The 21,936-nt window shown below is 43.8% G+C and overlaps 2 long non-coding RNA genes across 4 annotated transcripts; one reads left to right on the forward strand and one right to left on the reverse strand.

Annotated features, from left to right (window-relative positions):
• Positions 1-7,093: 7,093 nt before the first annotated feature.
• Positions 7,094-12,542, reverse strand: LOC119979136. 2 transcript variants are annotated; one of them, XR_005463648.1, is made up of 4 exons: positions 12,484-12,539; positions 10,696-10,814; positions 8,301-8,726; positions 7,094-7,248 (listed from the first exon to the last, which is right to left on the reverse strand). It is a non-coding gene; the product is annotated as an uncharacterized LOC119979136 (long non-coding RNA). The 2 variants fall into 2 exon arrangements; XR_005463649.1 differs by lacking the exon at positions 10,696-10,814 and having other exon boundaries at positions 12,484-12,542.
• Positions 12,543-12,587: 45 nt separating this feature from the next.
• On the forward strand, positions 12,588-20,190 carry LOC119979090. 2 transcript variants are annotated; one of them, XR_005463641.1, is made up of 3 exons: positions 12,593-12,645; positions 14,690-14,789; positions 19,505-20,190. It is a non-coding gene; the product is annotated as an uncharacterized LOC119979090 (long non-coding RNA). The 2 variants fall into 2 exon arrangements; XR_005463640.1 differs by lacking the exon at positions 14,690-14,789 and having other exon boundaries at positions 12,588-12,645.
• The last annotated feature ends 1,746 nt before the right edge of the window (positions 20,191-21,936 follow it).

Raw genomic sequence — 21,936 nt, forward strand, 5'->3', positions numbered from 1 at the left:
CCTCCGGGTGCTCCGGTTTCCTCCCACAGTCTAACGATGTGCAGGTTAGGTGGACTGGCCATGCTAAATTGTCCCGTAGTGTCCAAAAGGTTAGATGGGTTATGTGGTTACAGATATCGGGCGGGGGAGTGGGACGGGTGTTCTTGCAGAGGGCTGGTGCGGCTCGATGGACCGAATGGCCTTCTTCTGCAGAGTAGGGATTCTATGATCTTGTTGAATGGTGGAGCAGGCTCGAGGGGCTGAATCTTGCTACTATGTTCCTATGTTGTACATGAGCTTCTCCTGCCAGAAAGAAGGGATGGTGCTGGTGACGATCTCTTTTGATGTTGTCAGAATGTACCTACCATGGTGGAATCAGTTTTACATTGTGTGGAAGGTGTGTGGAAGTAAGGGTTAACATCATAATGAGAATAGGAAGTGTGGAAATTATGAAAAGCAGGAGAAGCTGGCAGAGTGACTTGTGGTGTAGAGATTGTCAGAGAGGGAAGGGAAATGCCCAAAGGGAATGATGTAACTCCTGAGGTTGCAAGTGTGAGGGGAGAGTAATTAATGGATAGGTAAGATTCTTATGTCAACAACGTCGGTGAGGTCACCTGAACTTTTCCTACTGTTTCATCCATATCCATATCCTATGAACTAAACTTCTGTTATTGACGTCTTTTGTGACCTCTTCCCACTGGCAGCTTTGGTCTATCCACCAGCCTCATTCTGCCCAGCCCCTGGATAGAAGTCTCAACAACAGTATCAAAGAATCTGGGAATCCATTTGGCCAAGATTTCAGCCATATATGAGTTTGTGCATATTCCCTCCTGTCTATAGCTGCAGTGGCTCTCTCCTTTAATGGATACAGGCTATTGTTAATTGTCATTCGGGTTACCTGATTTCCTGACTCCAGCAAACAGACATGCAGCTTATAAGCAGCATGGGTAATGCTGCCTACACATCTGACCCATGATGTTTAGGTTCCAGTCTCATCACCCTTTTGACCATATGAGACAGGCAGCACGCATTCCACTCCTTTAGCTTCATTTAACTTTTAGGCCATGTTTGCATTTTTCCACATGGCGGGGCTGGTGGGAGAGGGGTAGAAAGTAGTGAGGGAGCTGGAAAATTGGGAGTGAGGGCGGGGTGAGTGATACCGAGGGGTTCATCGGGGAAGGGATAGGGGCCTGTCCTTGAAGAATCTTCTGATCGGAAACGGGGGTGTTTGAAGGAGCCACCTCTCCCTTTCCCACAAGGGGCCCAATTAGGCTCACCTGCCAAGCTCCCTGCCCATCACCAACCTCCTCCCACTGGCCAGGCAGGAGCTGGCCACTTGTGGGCCTCTATTGGTGTGAAGGCAAATGGACCACCTGAGACCTCACCTGCCACCCACTTAATCACAGCGACAATGAGGACAGGGAAGACAGTCAGGGAATTTTACTGGCGCCCTCACCTGCAAACCCACCTGCAAGAGGATCGCAAAGTCTGCCCCATTATTAGCTCTAGCACTCAGAGTCCAGCGGATAAGATAAGAGAGATTAAGTAACACTATAAGCACAAAATTATATGGAGTTACAATGCAAAGATCAATTCTGCCTCTATCAGTCACCTACTTTAAATAAAAACCATAAGTGCAAATGCCACAAAGGCAACTAATACACTTTGGCGAGTGCTCAATGTTCATCCACACTCTAATGGTCTGTTTACATTAGTCCCAGCAGTCACTCTGCTTTTCTTTATTGCAGATCTTTAACATATCGCCTGTGGGTGGGCTCCGTCTATATTGCGGTTTCATGGTGGGGTTTCAGGAATCATTAATCAGCTTCACACAAGTGTAGAAAAATTGTAATTAGAGAGCTTTGATCTACACATACACCAAATACATAATTGCCTTGAAACTGCACCACGGGACACTGACTTAGGCAAGTTTAATACATTTGTTTGAAATTTTTCAATCTGCTTTTCCATGGCAAAATTAACCCATTTATTTGAAGTGTTCATCACTCCATTGAAATAGTGGAGAAGAAAAGTACAGATGAGCATACTACACATGTGTATATGAGTATTTTAAGCCCCACAGCAGAATTTACTGAGGCTTATTTGGAGTGGGGGGGGGGGGGGGGGGGGGGGGGGGGGGGGGGGGGGGGGGGGACGACGACACACATTAAAGTCCCAAAATCGCTGTTAGTTTTGGGAATCTGGCATGACCACTTCTGGGGTTAACCTGGAGGGTTTCCAGTCAACTGGGAAACCCTTATAGAGCTGTACGGCAAGTAATCCCAATATGCAAACACACAATTATCTGCAATTATAACTCTTCGTAAGGCAGCTCGTGGGTTTCCTGAGCTGCCTGAAAATTGTCCGAGTCAGCGAGGTGAGAGAACGAAAGGGACTCAATGAAATTGATGCACTTTGAAGCCTTTAAAAAGTGAAATTGCAAAGCTTATCTCCAAAACCAGTGGTTGGTGCATTTGTTCTGGAAATCTGAAATCACTTCTCTGAGGGTCAGTCCCAACTTTTCAGAATCACTTTCACCTGCCTTGGAATAATACTCAGCTTCATTTCAATTTCCTTGCTGTCAACCTTCCATGCAGCAGGGCAGCAACGTAATCAGCAGGAGCCCCGGGCTTTGATGAGGAGCACCAACGGCATCAACACCACCTAGAGAAGCTGCCTTCACTTCAGCCACAATGCCACTCCACGTGATAGAGGGGAAAGACAGGGAGCTTCAACTTGAAAGAGGCAAAGCTTCCTGCATAGGATCTACAGACAGGTAGTGAAGATTCATAAACATGACCGAACAGCAGTGCCTCAGGAGGCTCCGCCTTTTCCAGCAGTTCACTGTTGACATCTGGTACCTCCTGTAAGAAGACCTCCTTCCAAGAGGGCCTGGTGGCTGTCAAGATCACCACAGCTCTATAATTTATTTTTGTCTCCAGTTCCTTTGAGGATCTGCTGGTGACATCTCAAGGATTTCTCAATATGCCGACCACAGTGCATTCCCCTGCTCGCTGATGACTTGTTTTCCAAGGCTGCCAGTTAAGTGTTGTTTGCCGTGAATGAGGCTAGTCAAACAAAAAGATCTGTTGGCTTCACTGCAGTGATCATGTGCACTCCTGTGGGGAGCTACTGAGGGCACATATGTGGCAATAAAAGCAAACTCAGATCAACCAGGAGTCTTCTTCAATCAGAGGATTCAATTCCCTCAATGTCCGCTTCAGTTATAATCATGGGAAGGTGATCCTGTATTCCTGCGTTAAATATCCATGGAGCTGCCTTGATTCCTACATCCTTTGGCAGTCACATCTCCCTTTGGTTTTGACAGTGTCAGCAGCTGGTTCCTTGGAGACAAGAGCAACCCTCTAAATGGCTGATGACTGCTGCCAAGAATTGTACTTGAGAACCAGAGGGAGAGATGCAATAGGAGCTGCATGGCCACAAGGGCAACAATACAACAAGCCATCATGTTGACAGATCTGGGCATGGCCGTCCGTTTGCCCGTTTCAATTCCTCTGGTCTGCTGTGCCCTTCACAACACTGTGCTGAAAGGAGGAATGGAGCTGCAGGAAGAGGATGGTGCACCAATGCCAGCATCCTCTTCCGAGGAGAAGCAGGAAGAGGCAAAGGAGATTGGCATTTTTTTGCATGCGCGCGATTGGGCTGGGGTTGCTCGGAGTAGGTGTTGGAGGGGTGTTGAAGGAGGTTGAGGATCATTTTGAGGGCCTCGGAGGTTGAGACTGCATATTAAAATGGCGTCCCGATCTCTCACGACAATGGGGAGTTCCAGCGAGCGGACCTCCCCACCGTACAAAACAGGGCTCTGTGCAGCCTCGGTCGTGCACTCCCTGATTATTAATGAATAGAATTACATTTTTAATAATAAGCCAGAAAAATAGACAACCAAAATCACAAAATTGTTTAAAAAAGCTTAAATATTTGCTGCTGTTCAAAATAAAATGGATTAAAATGTTTTTCTGAAGGATCTGAAGAATATATATATTCCATTCCCATTTTGAATAGATAGTTAAATAGATATTTATCCGCATCAGAGTAAAATATATCTGTAATATACTACTGCAGCAGGAGTTGTGCTATTATACAAAACATTAAGGGATGAACAATTCATTCTAACAATAAAAAAATGCTTATACAGTACAGATTCAGATGTCTGCTCTTCTAGTAAGAATTGAATGTTACAGATTATGCTACTGCTAGCCCCAAGAGGTTAGAAAACCTCTTTTAAGGCAGGCATCTTGTGTTCTTTTTTCGAAATTATTCAGGACCGACACTACACAAAGCTTGAGTGCCTTCATTATGTGAATACAGAGAATGAACCATGCTTCAATAATCAGTAATGTGTGTGACTCCCCAGTGATTACATGAAAGTAGAACCTTATCAATCAAAAGCACAATGTGAAACGTCAGCAAATACTCCTCAACTGGGACAAACTCTGTCTGTCACAGGACCTTGTTCGAGGAGGGACTGCAACCAGGATTAATATCCTTCAGTCATTTCTGCTATATTAGCAAAAAAAAAACAGGTGTGAGCCAGATGGTGGCAATTTTCATTGCTACTTTCCCACTTGCAGGCTCGGTACAAATGACATGCTCGCATCTCCGCTAGGTGTTCCCCAGGCATGCTGAGAGAGATGCTGGGTATCACTTTCAAGGCTTTTGCTGCTCTTGAAAATATTAAAGGCATATACGTACCAAAATATAATTTGTGTTCAACATCTTATTGTTTTTTTTAGTTTCTCATAGAATTTTCATCATCTCCAAGTATTACGATCCCAGACCAGGCCCCAGTAGTGGCCAGGATAGCGGACTGATACTCCAATATTTTACTTTATTTTGTAAGACAGTGCGGGAAGAATGATTCACTCCAGGAGTGATTGCATGATTACAAAAAAAAGGCTTTCGGTATTTTAAAACAAAACTTTATTATGAATACAATATTAAGCACTTTCACTTCACACCTGAAAAGAATAGCTCACAATTATCCCTTAACACTACTACTCAATTCCCCATTAAACATCAAGAAAAGAAACATAAGCTGTCGATCCAGCTTAAACATCAGCAGGGCTCAGAATAATATTTGCTTTGCAGAACAGATTTGGGGCTCGGCTAGAATCCCTGCAGACTCTGGCTGAATATCTTCACTTAGCTGCTTCAACTGGTTGTTTCAGCCTCTTCCTTGTCTTCAGAAAACAGTGTTCCATTTTTAAATTATTATTACTCTTTTTTTTAAACTATCCTACTGTGAAGGACAACTGCCTTTATTTGTGGACTCTGTGGTAACCATATCTGACCTTTTCGAAAGCTTTTTCAAAATGCCTCTCTCTCCCTTAGCTCCACCTAGCACTGACATCATCTCCACAAGCTGAAAAACATATTAACTTTCCAGGAACTGAAAGCACATTAACTCCCTGGGGATTGCCCCCAGTCAAACCGCAGTGCATTAGCCCAGACTGAAAAACTTAGTCCTCTGTCAATTTCACCTTCTGGCTGCTAAAAGTTCCCAGGACATGCAAAACAGAATCCTTTTTTCACAAAAAAAAACCAGGACCACTGCAGTCAAACACACTCTAACACCTGGTTTTTAACCCTTAAATTTCCCAATATACTTATAATCCGATTTTCCTAAAATCCTACATTTTCCACAAAAGGCACAGGTCAGGATGGAATACTCTCCACTTGCCAAGAATGAGTGCAGCTCCAACAACATTCTAGATCTTTGTCGCCATTCAGGACAAAGCAGCCCACTTGATCAGCATCTCATCCAGCATTTTTAAACAGTAATTCCCACCATGAGGGACACACTATAAATCTATAAGATGAACACAACCTTCTGTCAAGACCTCTTTGATAGCACCTCCCAAATATGTGACCTCTGCCATCTAAAAGGACAAGGGAAGTGCTGTTGTCCAAGTTCCTGTCCACATTGCATATCATGGGGCGGCACGGCGGCACAGAAGTTAGCACTGCTATCTCACAGCTCCAGGGACACGGTTTCAATTCCGGCCTCGGGTGACTGCAGAATCTGCACGTTCTCTCTGTGTCTGCATGGGTTTCCTCCAGGTGATGTGGTTTCCTCCCACAGTCCAAAGGTGTGCCGGTTAGGTGGATTGGCCATGCTTTAATAATAATTTTATTAATGTCACGAATAGACTTACATTAACACTGCAATGAAGTTACTGTGAAAATCCCCTAGTCGCCACACTACGGTGCCTGTTCATGTATATTGAGGGAGAATTCAAAATATCCAATTCATCGAACAAGTATGTCTTTCAGGACTTGTGGGAGGGAACTGGAGCATCCAGAGGAAACCCACGCAGACACGGAGCAAATGTGCAGACTCTGTACAGACAGTGACCCAAGCCGGGAATCGAACCCAGGACCCTGGCGCTGTGAAGCAACAGTGCTAACCATACATTGCCCCTTAATGTCCAAAAGGTTAGGTGGGGTTACTGGGTTACAGGGAAGGGGTGGAGGTGCAGGCTTAAAAAGAGTGCTCTTTCCAAGGGCTGTGCAGACACGATGGGCAGAATGGCCTCCTTCTGCACTGGAATTCTATGATTCGATGATTCTATGATCATCCTCACTTGGGAATATATCACTGTTGTTGTTGGGTCAACCACCTGGCTCTCCCCACCTAAAAGCATTGTGAGAGTATATTCGCTACACAGACTGCAGCAGTTCAGGAAGGCGGCTCGCCAACGCCTCCTCAAGGGCAATTGGGGAAGGAAAATAACTGCTGGCCTTGCCAACAAACATCCACATCCCGCAAACAGATAAATAAATCCACCAGTTACACTGAAATGTTGGTTTATTGTGGGTCAAACTGGCAATCACATTAACCCTGTGGGGTTAATCCATTTGGGGAGGGTGGCGCGGGTTCAATTTCCGTTCTGACCTCCCCAAACAGGCGTCGGAATGTGGCGACCAGGGGCTTTTCACAGGAACTTCATTGAAACCTACTTGTGACAATAAGCAATTATTATTATTTGGGCTGGTTTAGCACACTGGGATAAATAGCTGGCTTTTAAAGCAGACCAAGGCAGGCCAGCAGCACGATTCAATTCCCATACCAGCCTCCCCGACCAGGCGCCGGAATGTGGCGACTAGGGGATTTTCACAGTAACTTCATTTGAAGCCTACTTGTGACAATAAGCGATTTTCATTTCATTTTCTGTGTATCCAATGGTCTTTGCTGTGGCGGGTGTTAATGACAGGTGATGAAAGGCTGCCGTTTTGCTGCAATGTTACCTGCAGAAGATTAGAGAAGAAAACAATGAGGAAAATTGGCAACATCCTGTTTAAAAGGTCAGGAGTGAATTTCATTTCATACTTAACTATAATGTGCAAAAATAGCCAAGCTTCTGCAGTTGTGTTTGCATTTTAGTTATTTTACATTTCCCTATTTTAAATATCTCTTCATCAAATATTTAAAAATTTAAGCAGATTCATCTTAAATTTGATGCGCAGTGATCTGCTGACAAATGTGTGCTGATGGAAAACACAGATCAGAAGACAGGGCGTTGTCTCTGACAAATGTGTAGTTTTTGAAATGTTGACTCAAATATAAATATATTTTAATGTGGGTTCAATATCTTCTGATGCAAGTACAAAATAAATTCAGCTTGTTACTTACAATAACTTGTGATTATTGAGTATTGTGTCAAGCACTTTGTTTTCAGTTGGGTGGGGCAGCAAAGTAGTCTGAGCAAGGAAAACAGAACGAGAAGATTCAGCGGCAGATGGGACATAAATTGTCAGGGGATGCAGAACAAGGCTGGACAGAAGCCGGCAGTCGATGAGGAAAGGGAGGGTTTTATGGAAAGGTTTCTGTACTCTGAGCTGACTGGGGGTCAGCTGTTCCTTCTCAAACAAAATCCACACATTAACGTGCTACAAGAGTGGGCGTGTAGTCCCATTAATCAGCGTCAAGATTGCTACCATTCAATTAGTAACCAACCACCGCCATAACCCTCCTCACCCCCTCCGCCCCCCCCCCCCCCCCCCCCCCCCCCCCCCCCCCACAGGCATACCCCTCCTCCCACTCAGGGATCTTAACTTTCTGGGCCTTCCAGCCTTATTTGTTCAGTGTGTGGGACTTTTGTCATTACACCGATGGTGATTTTGAACTCATCATGAGCACATTTTCAGACACAGAATAATAACTTCCCACTTTTTTGGTTAAAGTGAACGTACATGGCCTACAATGCGGGTTCATAAGAGGATTGTTAACCATATTATGAACAAATAGTTGAAAACTGAAAATCCTAAAAAGAGATTTAAAATAAAAATTGGTGCAATACCATAATCTGCTGATCCTTTTTTTCAAATGTTCTTCAGTCATTAGAATTACTTCTGCGCACATTTCAAATCCTCTCAGTTTGTGCATTATCATATACTTCCTCTCCACCTGAAGACTCCTTGGTAAGTATAGTTCAGTGGGCATCAGTTGCCCTCTGGCATCTCGCCCAAGTGGACATTATTTACACTGCAAACCTTGGCAATGAGTGTTGGCAGGATGTTCAGTTGCTGAAGGCATCATAATCCAGCTCGATCCAGTCCGTACACAATGTCTGCACATCAACGTTTCCAGCAGGCGTCATTACATTGCGATCAGCAGCAAGAACTCTGGACAATCTTTTCCTTCCTTTAAGCCCAGAGTTTTGAGGTGGGGTCAACTCTGATTCTCCAATCACTGGTCCTGCTGTGATCTGTTGACTTGGCATAAACTGACAAATTGATAGGGAAATTACTTGATCTGTGTGATTCATCGATTACATTTAGTGAGTCATAACAGGGTGCTAAAACAAGTGATTAACAAGTCCAAAAGATGTGCAGGTTAGGTGTGTAGGCCATGATAAATTGCCCTTAGTGACTCAAAAGGTTAGATGGGGCTATTAGGTTACGAGGATAGGGTGGAAGTGAGGGCAGGGCTTAAGTGGGTCGGTGCAGACTCGATGGGCTGAATGGCCTCCTTCTATGTTCTATTAGAATGAAAACTGATCATTTATGCATCTCATAATATTGTTTTGAAAGAAACATGCTGCAAATTAATTCTTCCTTAATTATTTCATCGACAGAATTTCTTGTTATTTTGTCTTAATTCATGCTATGTTGTTAAGGGTTAGGTTTGACCTCAAAAATCCTATTGATTTTTTGAATCCAATATACTTAATAGGTAGTGAATTTTGTGTACTACTGATGGTAAAATGGAGGGTAGGCTGTTGTATTAGGTCTCCCACTAAATTCTAACTTAAACTCATTTAAAGCTACAAGGCCCATTTGGCGTGCATTTCTGAGGGCAAACTAAAGCTAGCTGCTTTTTGCCAATCCCGAGGGGATTTAGAGGATAGGAGAAACCCTGCAAAAAATGGCTGGGTTCCTATCTATTTTGAATATTTGATTTTGGTGTACGTAACTCCTCAGGTCGATTAGAGCCTATTTTATCACGCTGGGAGCCGTAATTTGCTCACGTGACACGACACTTGAAAAATATTGGGTAAATGCCAAAACGTTTACACAGAGTCTATACATAGCGGTACGGTGGTATAATTTAAGTACCGGTAATGTCTGCAGAAGGCCTGCATTTCTTTTAAACCCATCCTGTTGAGAGGGTCAGGCTCAGCTCATTATTGTTTACTGCATTGGCATCTTGTGATGGTTTTTTGCACATGAACGATATGTTATTCTCCGAACAATACGATGAGGTTCATTCTATATATTTCTTTCATGATGCATACTGGCAGTCGATGATAATTTATACAACATACTTGCTAAAGCTAATCTGTTTTATAAAGTCCCCCTCACTGATCTAAGATAAATAGTTACATGATGCTACAAAGAACTCTGAAAACAAGAAGCATTACGGGCAATAGTTGAAATACAGAAGAAAGTAAAGCATGGTAATCTGTGGCAAAGCAGGTGGCTTTCTGTCATAATCGTCTTGGCATTATGGCTGCTCACTTGAATGTAATTTTCAGATCTAATAGGAGCAAGTTCCAAAAACAAAAGGAACTCAAATGTTCTTGCTTCAAAGAAAAAAAATCCTGTTAAGTGCTGACTGGATAATTTAACTCTTTGGTTTTAATGATGCGTTTCTATATTCGTGACAAAAAAAATACAATGGCTGCATTTGCTTCATTAATACAATGGATGCTTAAAATGGAATACATTAACAACCATGTTCCAAAGGACAGTCGCTATTCAAGGCGCCAGTGTTCCACTGTGCTCTGTGACAGAGCAGTAGGATACATGTTAACAGTTGTGATTTTGCATTTAATGCCAATCTCGCCTGTGCCATCAAAGAGAAGCCAGGCATTTACTCACAGGAGCAGACTTTTATGGACAACCTGGAGGAGAACCAGCCTGAGCTTCTCAAACAGCTCTCAGCCAATGTCAAAGTATAATAGCTTGAACAAAGTCTTTTGAAAAATAAGTCTTAATATTGTTACTTGTAGGCTCCCAAATCGACAAGGCTGAATTTCAGAAAACCACTATTCCTTTTGTCAATAATGGCACTAAAAACTGTTAAATAATTGAGCTGCATCCCTTGAAGTAAATCAGAATATTTTGTGTTTGCCGTGATGTTACTTGGGTTTATTGCTCAGCGATTGAGATCAGCGATGTCAAAATAAATACGTTTCTCGAATACAAAGCACAGCAATGGCTGAGCGATATCAATACAATTAATGATATTACCTGATGTTGATGGAGCTTAAAAGTGGCACAATTTTCATTAGGCTGTTTACAAAGCTGGTCCAGACCAGATCCTTGAATAAAATTGCTCTGGGGTAAGGCAAGTGGAGACTGAAAAGCAGCTAAATTGAAAAGACTCAATGAAAGCCTGGCCAGATACGGAAAACAATGCATTACATTTACACGTAAATTGCTGCAATAGCCTCAATAATATTAAAGATAATATTGTCTTGTTTGGGGGAAAGGAGAGTTTTCCATTTGTTTTGTCTTTAAAAATGATCAATGAAGGAAAGTATTGATGGACAATGGCACATACTTTGGATTGGTAAGAAGAGAAACTATGAAGAAAGGTTTCACTTATGCCATAGTTGGGTTGAGTTATTAACTTATCAGGCCTTAAACATGGCAACAATTGCTCCCCCAGTGGCTCACTTGTACCAGAGGACTGCCAGCATTCACTAAACCATGGGCTGGATTCTCCGATCCCCGATGTCGAAATCTCATTCGGTGATGGGGCGGAGAATCCCCGATGACAACGAAATCGAGAGCGGGTCCGTTTCGCGAGGCTCCGCCCCCCTGAAAAGTGGTGTACTCCATTCTGTATCCACGGCCTCAGGCTATTGCCTGAGGCCTGCCTTGCGATGTTCTGTACCCAACCGGCCGAGTTCCCAACGGCGTGGGACACGCGTGGTCTCATCCGTCGGGAACTCAGAGTGGCGTCTGCGGACTCAGTCCAACGCTGCTACAGTCGGGGGAGGGCCGATCCGCAGGCAGGGGGGGCATTATTCGGGGCTGAGGGCACTGTGGGGGGGGGGGGGGGGGGGCGGTCCGGGGCGCGCGAGCTGGCAGAAGGGGGGGGGACTATTTCGAGGGTCTGCGGGCTGTGTCTGCCATGAAGCACACCGCAGCGTAAAATACCACCGTTTTCATGCCGGCATGTAGACTTCGTCTCCAGAACGGAAAATGCAGCCCTAAGTCACTGCCTCTTCAAAAAGAAGTGTAGCAAAAGGAACTTTCAGTAAAATACGTCCTCTGGGAGTCTCTAAAACAAACAGCATCTTATGTAAGGCTCTTAATATGCTTGGCAGAATGTACAGGTTGTAAGGAAGAACGCTTCAGACAAAACTGTTAATTCTTCCCATCAATTATTTCCCTGGGGGTGACAACAATTTAAATCATCTTAAGGTAGGTTGAGGATTAAAGTGCAAATTTCTTTTGTGATGTCCAATTAAAACAGTCTCAACTGACTGTTACAATTTACAGTCGCCTTATTCACAATATTAGAGGTACATTAGAATGTAAGTTGTTGTAATATAAAACACCGATAATTATGCAGTGGATACAGAACATTAATGGATGTCCCAGAGAGGAACAGGTTCAAAGAGTTACGACAAAGTTTCTAAATTTTTTGGGCTGGATTCTCCGAGCCTCCGCACTGGAATCTCGATCGGTGCGAGGGCGGAGAATGGGCGTTTACGCCGAAATCCGGTCTGACGCCGCTTCTGTGATTCTCCGGTCTCCAGAGAATTATGAAGCGCGGGTAGGGGCCATTGACAGAGGCCCGCCCCCTTGATTCTCCGAGGAAAACTGGCCGAGTTCCCGACGGCGTGGTTCCAACCACCTATTGGCCGTCGGGAATGGCTGGTGGTGGCTGCGGACTCAGTCCGCGGTCGCCCTGGTGGGGGGCGGGGGGATCGCTCACGGGGGGGGGGGGGGGGTGGTTCATGGACAGCCAGTGGGGCAATCGGACATCTGGACCCATGGGCGCGCGCAATCTCGGGGGGTGCCTACATTTCTGGTGCCGCTCCGCGGTCCGAGTCCGCCATGTCCCACGGGGTGGCCACTGTAGGCCGCCGCTGTGCGCATGCGCGGACTCCCGACCGGAAGTGCGGGGCCCCATGTCCACAGCCAGAGCTGCGAGAAGCACTCCGGGGCCCTGCGAGCCCCCTGCAGGTAAGCGAATCACTCAGGACTTTCTTAAGAATCTTATGGCTTGTCGTGCGGCAGAACTAATTCAGATATCGATAAGTAAGCTGGGATATTGCAATTTCCCAATATGATAATAGTTTCAGAATATTTAAATCCACTGTAAATGAGTTCAACAATATATTTTGTCAGAATGATTTCTTTAAATTATAGTTTTGTACGATAATAATCCATTTTTTGGACAATGAATCATTTGTTTTTCTCTTTATTATCTCACCAATCAATGGAAAAAGATAACTGGAAAAGCCGTTATGACTGTTATTAGTGTTCCGCATTTAACTGTAAATGTGAAGATCAATTAAGTAAAATAGTTTAATAGTGAATAAAAAGCTTTTACTGAATAATGACTGTACATTTCGACATTGTTGTGCCCGGAAATCAACTCAGTTAATATTCATCAATTATCAAAGCAGTGAGTGCATTAAGGAAATGGAAAGGACATTATCAAGCCAAATACATTTCAATCAAATGCACCGACTCTTTTGGCAGGAGAGATGAGGAAAGCCCAATGGGAAATGGCCATTAACAAAATTAAATGGGGTGAAAGCTACAATTAGAACTAGCTCTGTACAGACACATTTTTAATCAGTTTATTAAATGGAAAACTAGTAAATCAAAGATCTAAAATTCATTGGCCGTAAAATTGTGGAGTGTGAATATGAAAATGCCGATGGTTAACACATTTTCTTTAGTTTGGTATTTTAACAGAGCCATTTACGCACTTAAAACAGGTTGATTAAAGACTGCCTTGAAATAAAAGACAAAAGAATTTAATGCAAACACATTAAACCTCTGTATGTTAATATTCGCACAGTGGAAGGTGAAGACTATTGTGTCTGATATTACAAACTACTAAGGGGTAATTTTAATAAATTAAGCTCCTGGCATACTCCCAAAATCATATATTGGAAATGCAAGTGCAGAATCACCATAATTTACAATGCATTTGCGTGGATTTCTGAAGTCTTGACATCCAGGGCCAAACATTTAAATGGCCACCGAGATGGAAGATAGTTTTTTTTTTCTATTCGTACATATAATGTATATTTGCCCTTGAACCAACTACATTTCAGAGGGAGTTGCAGTGAATTTGGTGTCACAGGTCAGCCAAACCAGGTAAGGATGGCATTGGTTTCATGGCCTTCGGGAAACTTCGATTTCCAAATTTTTACTCAATTCACATCTGGTGGTGGGATTTGAACCCAAGTCCCCAGAACATTACCCATGGACTCTAGATTATGACCCCAGTGACAATACCACTACACCACCATCTCCCCTTAAGTGAACTGGCCTGAAACTTTCCACCACTGGTTTGAGTCCCATCATGATCCTGCCTCTCTTTGTTCTGGAAGGATTGGCAGTAAGTAGGATAATTAAAAAGCCTATTTATGCCAATACATGATTGGCATTTTCAGCAATATCATAGAATCCCAACATTGCAGAATAAGGCCATTCAGCCCAACTAATCTGCACCGACCCTCCGAAAGAACACCCTACGTGGGCCTATGCCCCCACTCAATCCCCACCCAGCCTTTTGGACACTAAAGGGAAATTTAGCATGGCCAATCCACCTAACCTGCACATCTTTGGACTGTGGGAGGAACGCCGAGCATCCAGAGAAAACTCGCGCAGACACTGGGAGAACATGCAAACTCCACACAGTCACCTATCGAACCCAGGTCCCTGGTATAGTCAGACAGCAGTGCTAGCCATTATGCCACCATGCCGCCCATCCAGCGCCATGGCCATAGGATCACTGCTGTGGCCACTGGCCATCCAGTGGAGGGATCGTCCTCCTCGATGATGGCCCGGCAGCTGTGGCATTCTTCATGTTAAATTTTTTGAATTCCCTCCAACTTGATGTGTCCATGCTCTCTCTTACCTCCAGCAATAGCCCCAATGGCCAATCTGAGCGTAGGTGGGCCATGAAGGGACTGTCCACTATCCTTAATTGGATAGTCAATGTGCAGCCTGATGTGCACAAATAATTGGTCTGCTTGTCAAAACCCAGTTAGGTGTCAAGCTCTCACACAACACAAAGCTGGACCACAGACTTCACAGCTGATGGGTTCCTACCCCAGATCAAAAACCTAGCCTGCAAGTCTCTGTGGGTAAGCATGATCTACCTCTTTCTTTGCATTGTTTAAGTATGCAATAGCTCTCACCAAAATTACTCTTCTCCATTTGAGGAATCTTTGTAACATAGAACATAGAACAGTACAGCACAGAACAGGCCCTTCGGCCCTCAATGTTGTGCCGAGCCATGATCACCCTACTCAAACCCACGTATCCACCCTATACCCGTAACCCAACAACCCCCCCTTAACCTTACTTTTTTATTAGGACACTACGGGCAATTTAGCATGGCCAATCCACCTAACCCACACATCTTTGGACTGTGGGAGGAAACCGGAGCACCCAGAGGAAACCCACGCACACAGGGGGAGGACGTGCAGACTCCACACAGACAGTGACCCAGCCGGGAATCGAACCTGGGACCCTGGAGCTGTGAAGCATTTATGCTAACCACCATGCTACCCTGCTGCCAAACGTTATGGTTACATAACTATCGTAAAAGAAGGATTGGCAGTCACAAATCAGTACGTAGGATGAGGTATAATGATTTATTTACAAACAGTATTTCCACAGAGTATTCCACAATGTTATCGCTACTGGTTCTAGAATCTACTCTGGCTGCAAAAGCCCTCGCTCTGCACCAAGATCCCCACACTCGATTCCCATGGGGTCACATGCCCCTCCTGTTGTACGTCCCTTAAGGGGTCAGTTACTATATCCTCTTCTTTTAAGTCCCTTATTATGTAATACATGAAATTATTATACCATTAGCAAAACACCAGAACTAAGAAACACTTCTTGTACACAGCCCATCAAAACTCAGTATGTCTGGGGGCTTTATCTTCCTCTGGGCCGAGCCGTAGATCAACTATCGAGGTAGATTCTGCTGCAATTACCTCACTCGGATTTTCATCTGGAATTTATGTCTCACTTTCTTCAGTTTCAATGGGAACACTGCATGATCAGCCACTTCATCTCTTGAGCAAAGTAAAAAGTTGCCATAGTCCCAGATGACCATAGGCTGGTTTTCACTTTGAGCGGGAGAGCTGACGAGTGATGAGGATCACCACACCTCAGGCAATGGATAAGGTTGAGAAGGCAGATGTTCATGAATAACCTCAGCCAGTATGGGAATTGAACTTGCGCCACTGGCCTTGCCCTCCATCGCAACCTAGCTGTCCAGCCAACTGAGCTAAACCAGCCTCCCTTGAGCAGACCACCACACTCATTTCAGGCACAACCGGATTAAGCTGCAGCACTGGCTCTCAGGATGGCTCCCGCCTTCTCAAATGGTCCACATGCTTCTTCACTAACTTGCTTTGTGTTTGCACCTCATACAATAGTGGCCCCATTCTGGTCACCACAACTCCAGGAACCTAATTTGGACCACTTTCAAAGTTTTTCATGAAGCCTGGATCATCTATCTCAAAAGCTTCTATTTTCAAAGAATCATGGCTCCTCTTTTGACAACTCCCCGTTGTCTCCACCCTCCCCATCAAATTTGGAACTACGAAGCTCAATCTGGTCCTTAAACGACGGCCCAGAAATAACTGGGCTGGAACTATTCCCTTCGTAGTATGCGGGGTGGTTCTGTAAGCTAGGAGAAAACATGCCACTTTAGTCTCCAATGGAGCAAGTGATTGTTTTGTTATGCCAGCCTTGAACTTTTGGACAGTGCATTCAGTTAACCCATTTAATGAGGGGTGATATGGTACTGTGTGAATGTGTTTAATGCTATCGAAGACTATGAACGTTTGGCACTCGACATTAGTGAATGCTGTTCCATTGTCTGAAACGTGCACCGCTGGCACACCATGGGTCGTAAAGCATTGAGACAACTTCTCAAGTGTAGCGTGGGACATTGTACACCTCATCTCGAAAAAAAACCTCGATCCATTTTGAATGGAATTCACTAACAACAGGAACATTGTACGCATAAATGGGCCAATGTAGTGAATGTGGACTCTCACCCATGGCTATCCCAAGGGTGTAAAGAAGCAGTGGCAGGTAACTTCTGTTGTAGTTGGCACTGGTCACACTGTTTTACCATTTGTTCTACATCAGCATCAATCCCAGGCCATCAGATATAGCTCCTCGGTAACATTTTCATCTCTGATACGCCTGGATAGGCATTATTTAAACCTTCTGGTAACAACTGTGTTCCTGGTTTTGGGTCAGCCCAAACTGCTGAATTTTAAAACTTTGTTCGCTTTGTAATTCTTGGGTGCTGTTTTAAAGTTAAATTCCTCACTGCTAGCCAAGTCATTCTGATTTACCTCGTCACCAATGTAGGATTGGCGACCACCAGACAGTATGTATAACAAATTCTAATGGGTTATTTACAAATGGTATTTACACAGATTTCATGATGTTACCATTTTGAGCTCCAGGGTCTATTCTGGCTGCAAAAATTCATGTTCTGCACCAAGATTGCGGCGCTCGATTCCCATTGGGTGATGGGGTCACATGGCCCTCCAAACGTACATCCCTTTTAGGGGCGAGCTATTACAATAACCTCACAATATTGTAGCTTACATTTGCAATAGGAGCAGAATTCACCAAGGATTCACTTGCATTGTAAAATTACACAGGAAGTTGTTCTGCACATCTGGCATTTCCTATATGGTAGACATCTCTCTCCCCCCTCCCCCCCCCTCCCCCCCGCTACTCATCTTACATTGCACAGTTTTCTACAGCACCCGATATAAATAAATGATTAATCAGCTATCATATTTCGAATTTCAAACTCTCTGTTGGTGACTTTTTTCCTGATCGTCATTGCTGTAGTGATCTCTATATGTGCATGTACACAAGGGGTTAATGTGTAATCAGTAGCACCACAGGATCACTAGAGGGCTGGACCAACAGGGGTATAAAAGGCAACCACATTGGGTCTCTGGCTCTCTCGGGGGTGCACTGTGACCAGGGAAATAGCAGAGTAGTTCAGATGGCTAGTGGAGTTACGTATAGTTACTGTAGTTAGATCTTGTTAACCTTATCACTAGTATCAAAGATAAAGTAAAGAACTCATGCAATTATTGTTATAGTTACTCAATAAACATTTTGTTACTACTGGATGAGTTCGAGTCTTCTTCATCGAGATTCAGAAGACCTCTTCATTAGCCAAGGATTGAGTAGCACATGTTACCTACCACACCGGTAACAAAACAATTACCTTCTCAGTGGCTTGAGAAAGTTACAAGGGAGGCTCAATCTGCATGGAGTTGCAATGAGTTCTTGGGGCCTGAACCTGCCACATTCTTCGCTATAAAGTATTTACCGGGTGCACAAACCAATTCCAGTTCTTTGATGGTGCAAACAGCCTCTAACAAATGTGGCTCAGACCCATTAACTTTGCAGCTGACAGGGGATCGACCATTGGCAGCAAGGTGAATAAAGAGAAATTATGGCTCTGATTGTTTTAAGCAGCTCATAGAGTTCCGGGCAGCAGCCATGTTGTACCCATTTGCCAGGTGCAGAATGGCATCAAAATTATAGGCACAGTAATTGTTGAGGAACATTTTTGAATTCATCCAAAGGATTTGAGTCTGATCTTCGAGCAATTAGGCTCTTCTTGCTTTTTGCAAACGATGAAGAACCTAACTCTGCTCTCTATTTACAAAACACCAGCCTGGCAAACTGTGGTTTGTTTTAGTGGGGCAGGTATGCAACGATTTTGCAGACTTCTGGCCAGCTCCCATGTATCTTCTACAGTAAACACGATAATTCTTGTTAAGGTGGATGTGGTTAAGATGTAATCTTTATGTGTGAATTCATAACTGTGGGTGAGTGTCTGCGTGGGAGGGTGGGTGTGATGCACAGTCAATGTGGGAGTGTGCTACAGTTATGTTAAGTATAAGGTATGTATACTACATAAATGACAGCACATTTTTATACAAATGAATCAACAGAAGTTCAGATAATTTTAAAAATTTGCCCTTGGGCTCCTATACTGTTCTAAAGAAGTTCATCAGAAGCTTAAAGCAGGACGGAGCTGAACAGCTTGAGAGCAAGCTGAAGCCAAGTGCCGACTGTGAGAGGAGCTCATGGGACCAGGGCACCCCACCCACCGTCCCCCCAACCACCATCTGCCCCACCTGTGACAGAGACTCTAGGTCACACAGTGGAATCCTCAGTCACATGAGGGTTTGTTTTTAATATGGAAATAAGTCATCCTTGACTCTGAGAGACTGCTTAAGAAGAAGAGGAAAGAACAGCACCTAATTTTTCAATTCAGCTTGTCACAGTCTTCTGCACTCAATACTGAGTTCGACATTTTCAGATCATATCCTTTGCCTCCATTTTTTCAGAGAGCAGTTGTTGATGATTCGGGTATTTTCCTCTATGCCTCCTCCAGACCCACCTTTCTCTTTGCCTTTCCCATTCTCATCTCCTTTTGTCTTGCACCCTCCTTTGTCCTCAGATCTAACCTTCCTTTCACCCTCTGTCACAGGCGTTCCTCTTTGTTCTCCCCTCTCTGCCCTTTCGCACTCCCATCCGCTGGAACTGTACTTGCTTAAAACCTGTTGCATCTGTAACATATCCCAGATCCGATGAGCGGTCACAAATATTACTCCATTTTTCTCCCTCCGCAGAAGCTGCCTGACATGTATTGTCTGCTTATATTTCCAACAGCCAGTTTTCTGTGTTTTTTATTTTTCTGGTACTTGGCCATTCGATAGTTCAAAGTTAATTTTGTTACCGGATGATTCTAGTCTAATGACCTCACCTGTTTGAATTTGCTTTGCAGGATTTTCAATTGTCAGTGGAGTCGGGAGCAATTTAAAGATGGCGGGCCTGGGGGTCTTCTCTGGATCCTGATGCCTCAAAAGCAGTCTTCAATTTTAAAAATGTTTGTGGGGATGAGGGAACAGAGAACCTGCTCATCTCCAACTGAAGGATCATTAAGATAATTTGAGTTTAATGGGCTGGGGATGTCAACACTTCAATTTTTAATGGCGATTTCGGTGAACTTGAACAGCCTGGTGCCCATCAGTGTACAGCTTTTTCCTTCATTGTGAGATGAAGGGGAGGCCTTTTAAATGCTTAACACCATTGAGCTCTCAGGTGTTCTGCCCCAGATTGCGCACAGTTACTCAGTTTTGCCTGGTCACCCTCCATTTCACGGCATTGCTGTTGACCCTGTGATGAGCTGCCTGCTGATATCAACAAGGCAGCGTTAAGCTACAACATGGCTTCCACCTGCATTTTCTGCTGGAACTGTGCAGGCAACTCCTATCTCCAGAAGGTGTTCGGTGCCACTAAGTGGGCACTTGAGGTTATTTCATGCCCAATTAGGGCGTTAACAGTATCAGGAGCTGCAATTTTCTGAGTGTTGGCCCCGTACTGAAATCTGACCCATTGATGGTTGTAATGAACCTGGGTAAATGACTGTGTCACCACATGCGGCACAAATAAAATATAAATAACTATAAATAACAATCTTTGGCGTGGTTTGTTGAGTCAATGTAAGTTGGGTAGATTTTGCACAAATAAAATTTGGGAGAGGTGTAAAACAGGCTGTTAATTTGCTATCACCTATTTTACATTGTCAAATAAAATCAAAATCCCCGCCTTTGTGTTTTAAGGATTACAAATGCATTTTCTACAGTTGCAGAGATGTCAGTAATTAATCGCCAATTCAAAAAAATATACCTATCTCCGAAATATTTCCAAGAAATCAAGTAATTTGATGATCAATTTTTAAACCATACCAGAAAATAATTTCCTTGAGGGGGAGTTTCACATGAAATCTTTTGGAAATGTTGAATAATTTAGAAAAATCCCCAGGTGTTGTCCCTTATCTGCATACAATAAGATATTGAGACCAGCACCTCTTAACTTTCACAGTAAAACAGTGGAATTCATAAAGCTTTCCTCAAAGGCCTTCATTTTGTTAACTTTTTAATGTGAAATTTATAAATAAACTGCTATTCTCAGTAGTCTCAGAAAATAATGGTCCCTGCCATTAGTTATACGTGCCCTTGAACGTTTACAGTTTTGAAGTAGTTTGCATGACCAGATGCTGAAAGTGTAAGGCGCAGCAAGAGAAAATGCAGATCTGGGGCCTGAGCGAACAGCGTGAACAACTGTGTGCCTCCTCAAACAGAGGATTGACAGAGAAGGAAGTATACAATAGAATGGGCAAATTCAAATCTGGTAGAGAAAGATAAGTAGAGACAAGGAGAAATTGGGTTATGGGAGAGAACAAAAAAAGGGACAGAAAAGAAAAGTTAAAAAAATTACAACTCTAAAATCTCCCAACAACATTCTGGAAGGAATGAAATTCCAATGCATGTAATAGTTAGTTTTTAGTGTCAGAGAGGTTGATTGGTGGTAACGACAATTCACCACTTTGCTATAAGGGTATTTAACTGAAATAGGCAAGGCTTAAATTTCTGTGGCAAGTTTAATTTATGTCTACTGCGAAATACAGCAACTTCAAAATGCTTAATGCGTTTGAAGAGAGAGAAAGAGAGCAAGGCACCTTTTTCTATTTGTTCATGGGATGTGGGCTTTGCTGGCGAGAATAGTATTTATTGCCCATCCATAATTGCTCTTGAGAAGGTGGTGATGTGCTGCCTTCTTGAACTGCTGCTGTTCATGTGGTGTAGGTACACCCATGGTGCTGCTCGGAATAGAGTTTCACGATTTTGACACAGCTACAGTGAAGAAACAGTGAGATAGTTCCAAGTCAGGATAGTGTGCAACCTGAAGGGGAACTTGCAGCTGATGGTGCTGCCCTTCCCCTTCAATGCAGTAGAGGTTGGTGCTGTCAGGGTAGCCTTGATAAGTTGCTGCTGTGCATTGGTAGTGGAGGGAGTGAGTGTTTAAGGTGGTGAATGGAGTGTCAATCAAGTGGACTGCTTTATTTTTGAGTGTTGAAGTTGCACCCATCCAGGCAAGTCCAGGCGAATCCATCGAATTCCTGACTTGTACCTTGTATATGTTGGACAGGTTCTGGGAAGTCAGGAGGTGAGTTACTCTCTGCAGAATTGCCAGCTTCTGATGCGCTCTTGTAGCCGCAGCGTTTATATGGTCAGCCCAGTTCAGTCTGTGGTCAATGGTAACCCCCAGGATATTGACAGTAGGTCTTCAGTGACGGTAATGCCATTGATTGACAAGGGAAGATGGTTAGATTCTATTTGTTGGAAATGGCCATTATCTGGCATGAACATTGCT

The sequence above is a fragment of the Scyliorhinus canicula genome, chromosome 15 (assembly GCF_902713615.1).
Source record: "Scyliorhinus canicula chromosome 15, sScyCan1.1, whole genome shotgun sequence".
In the NCBI taxonomy this organism is placed as follows: domain Eukaryota; kingdom Metazoa; phylum Chordata; class Chondrichthyes; order Carcharhiniformes; family Scyliorhinidae; genus Scyliorhinus; species Scyliorhinus canicula.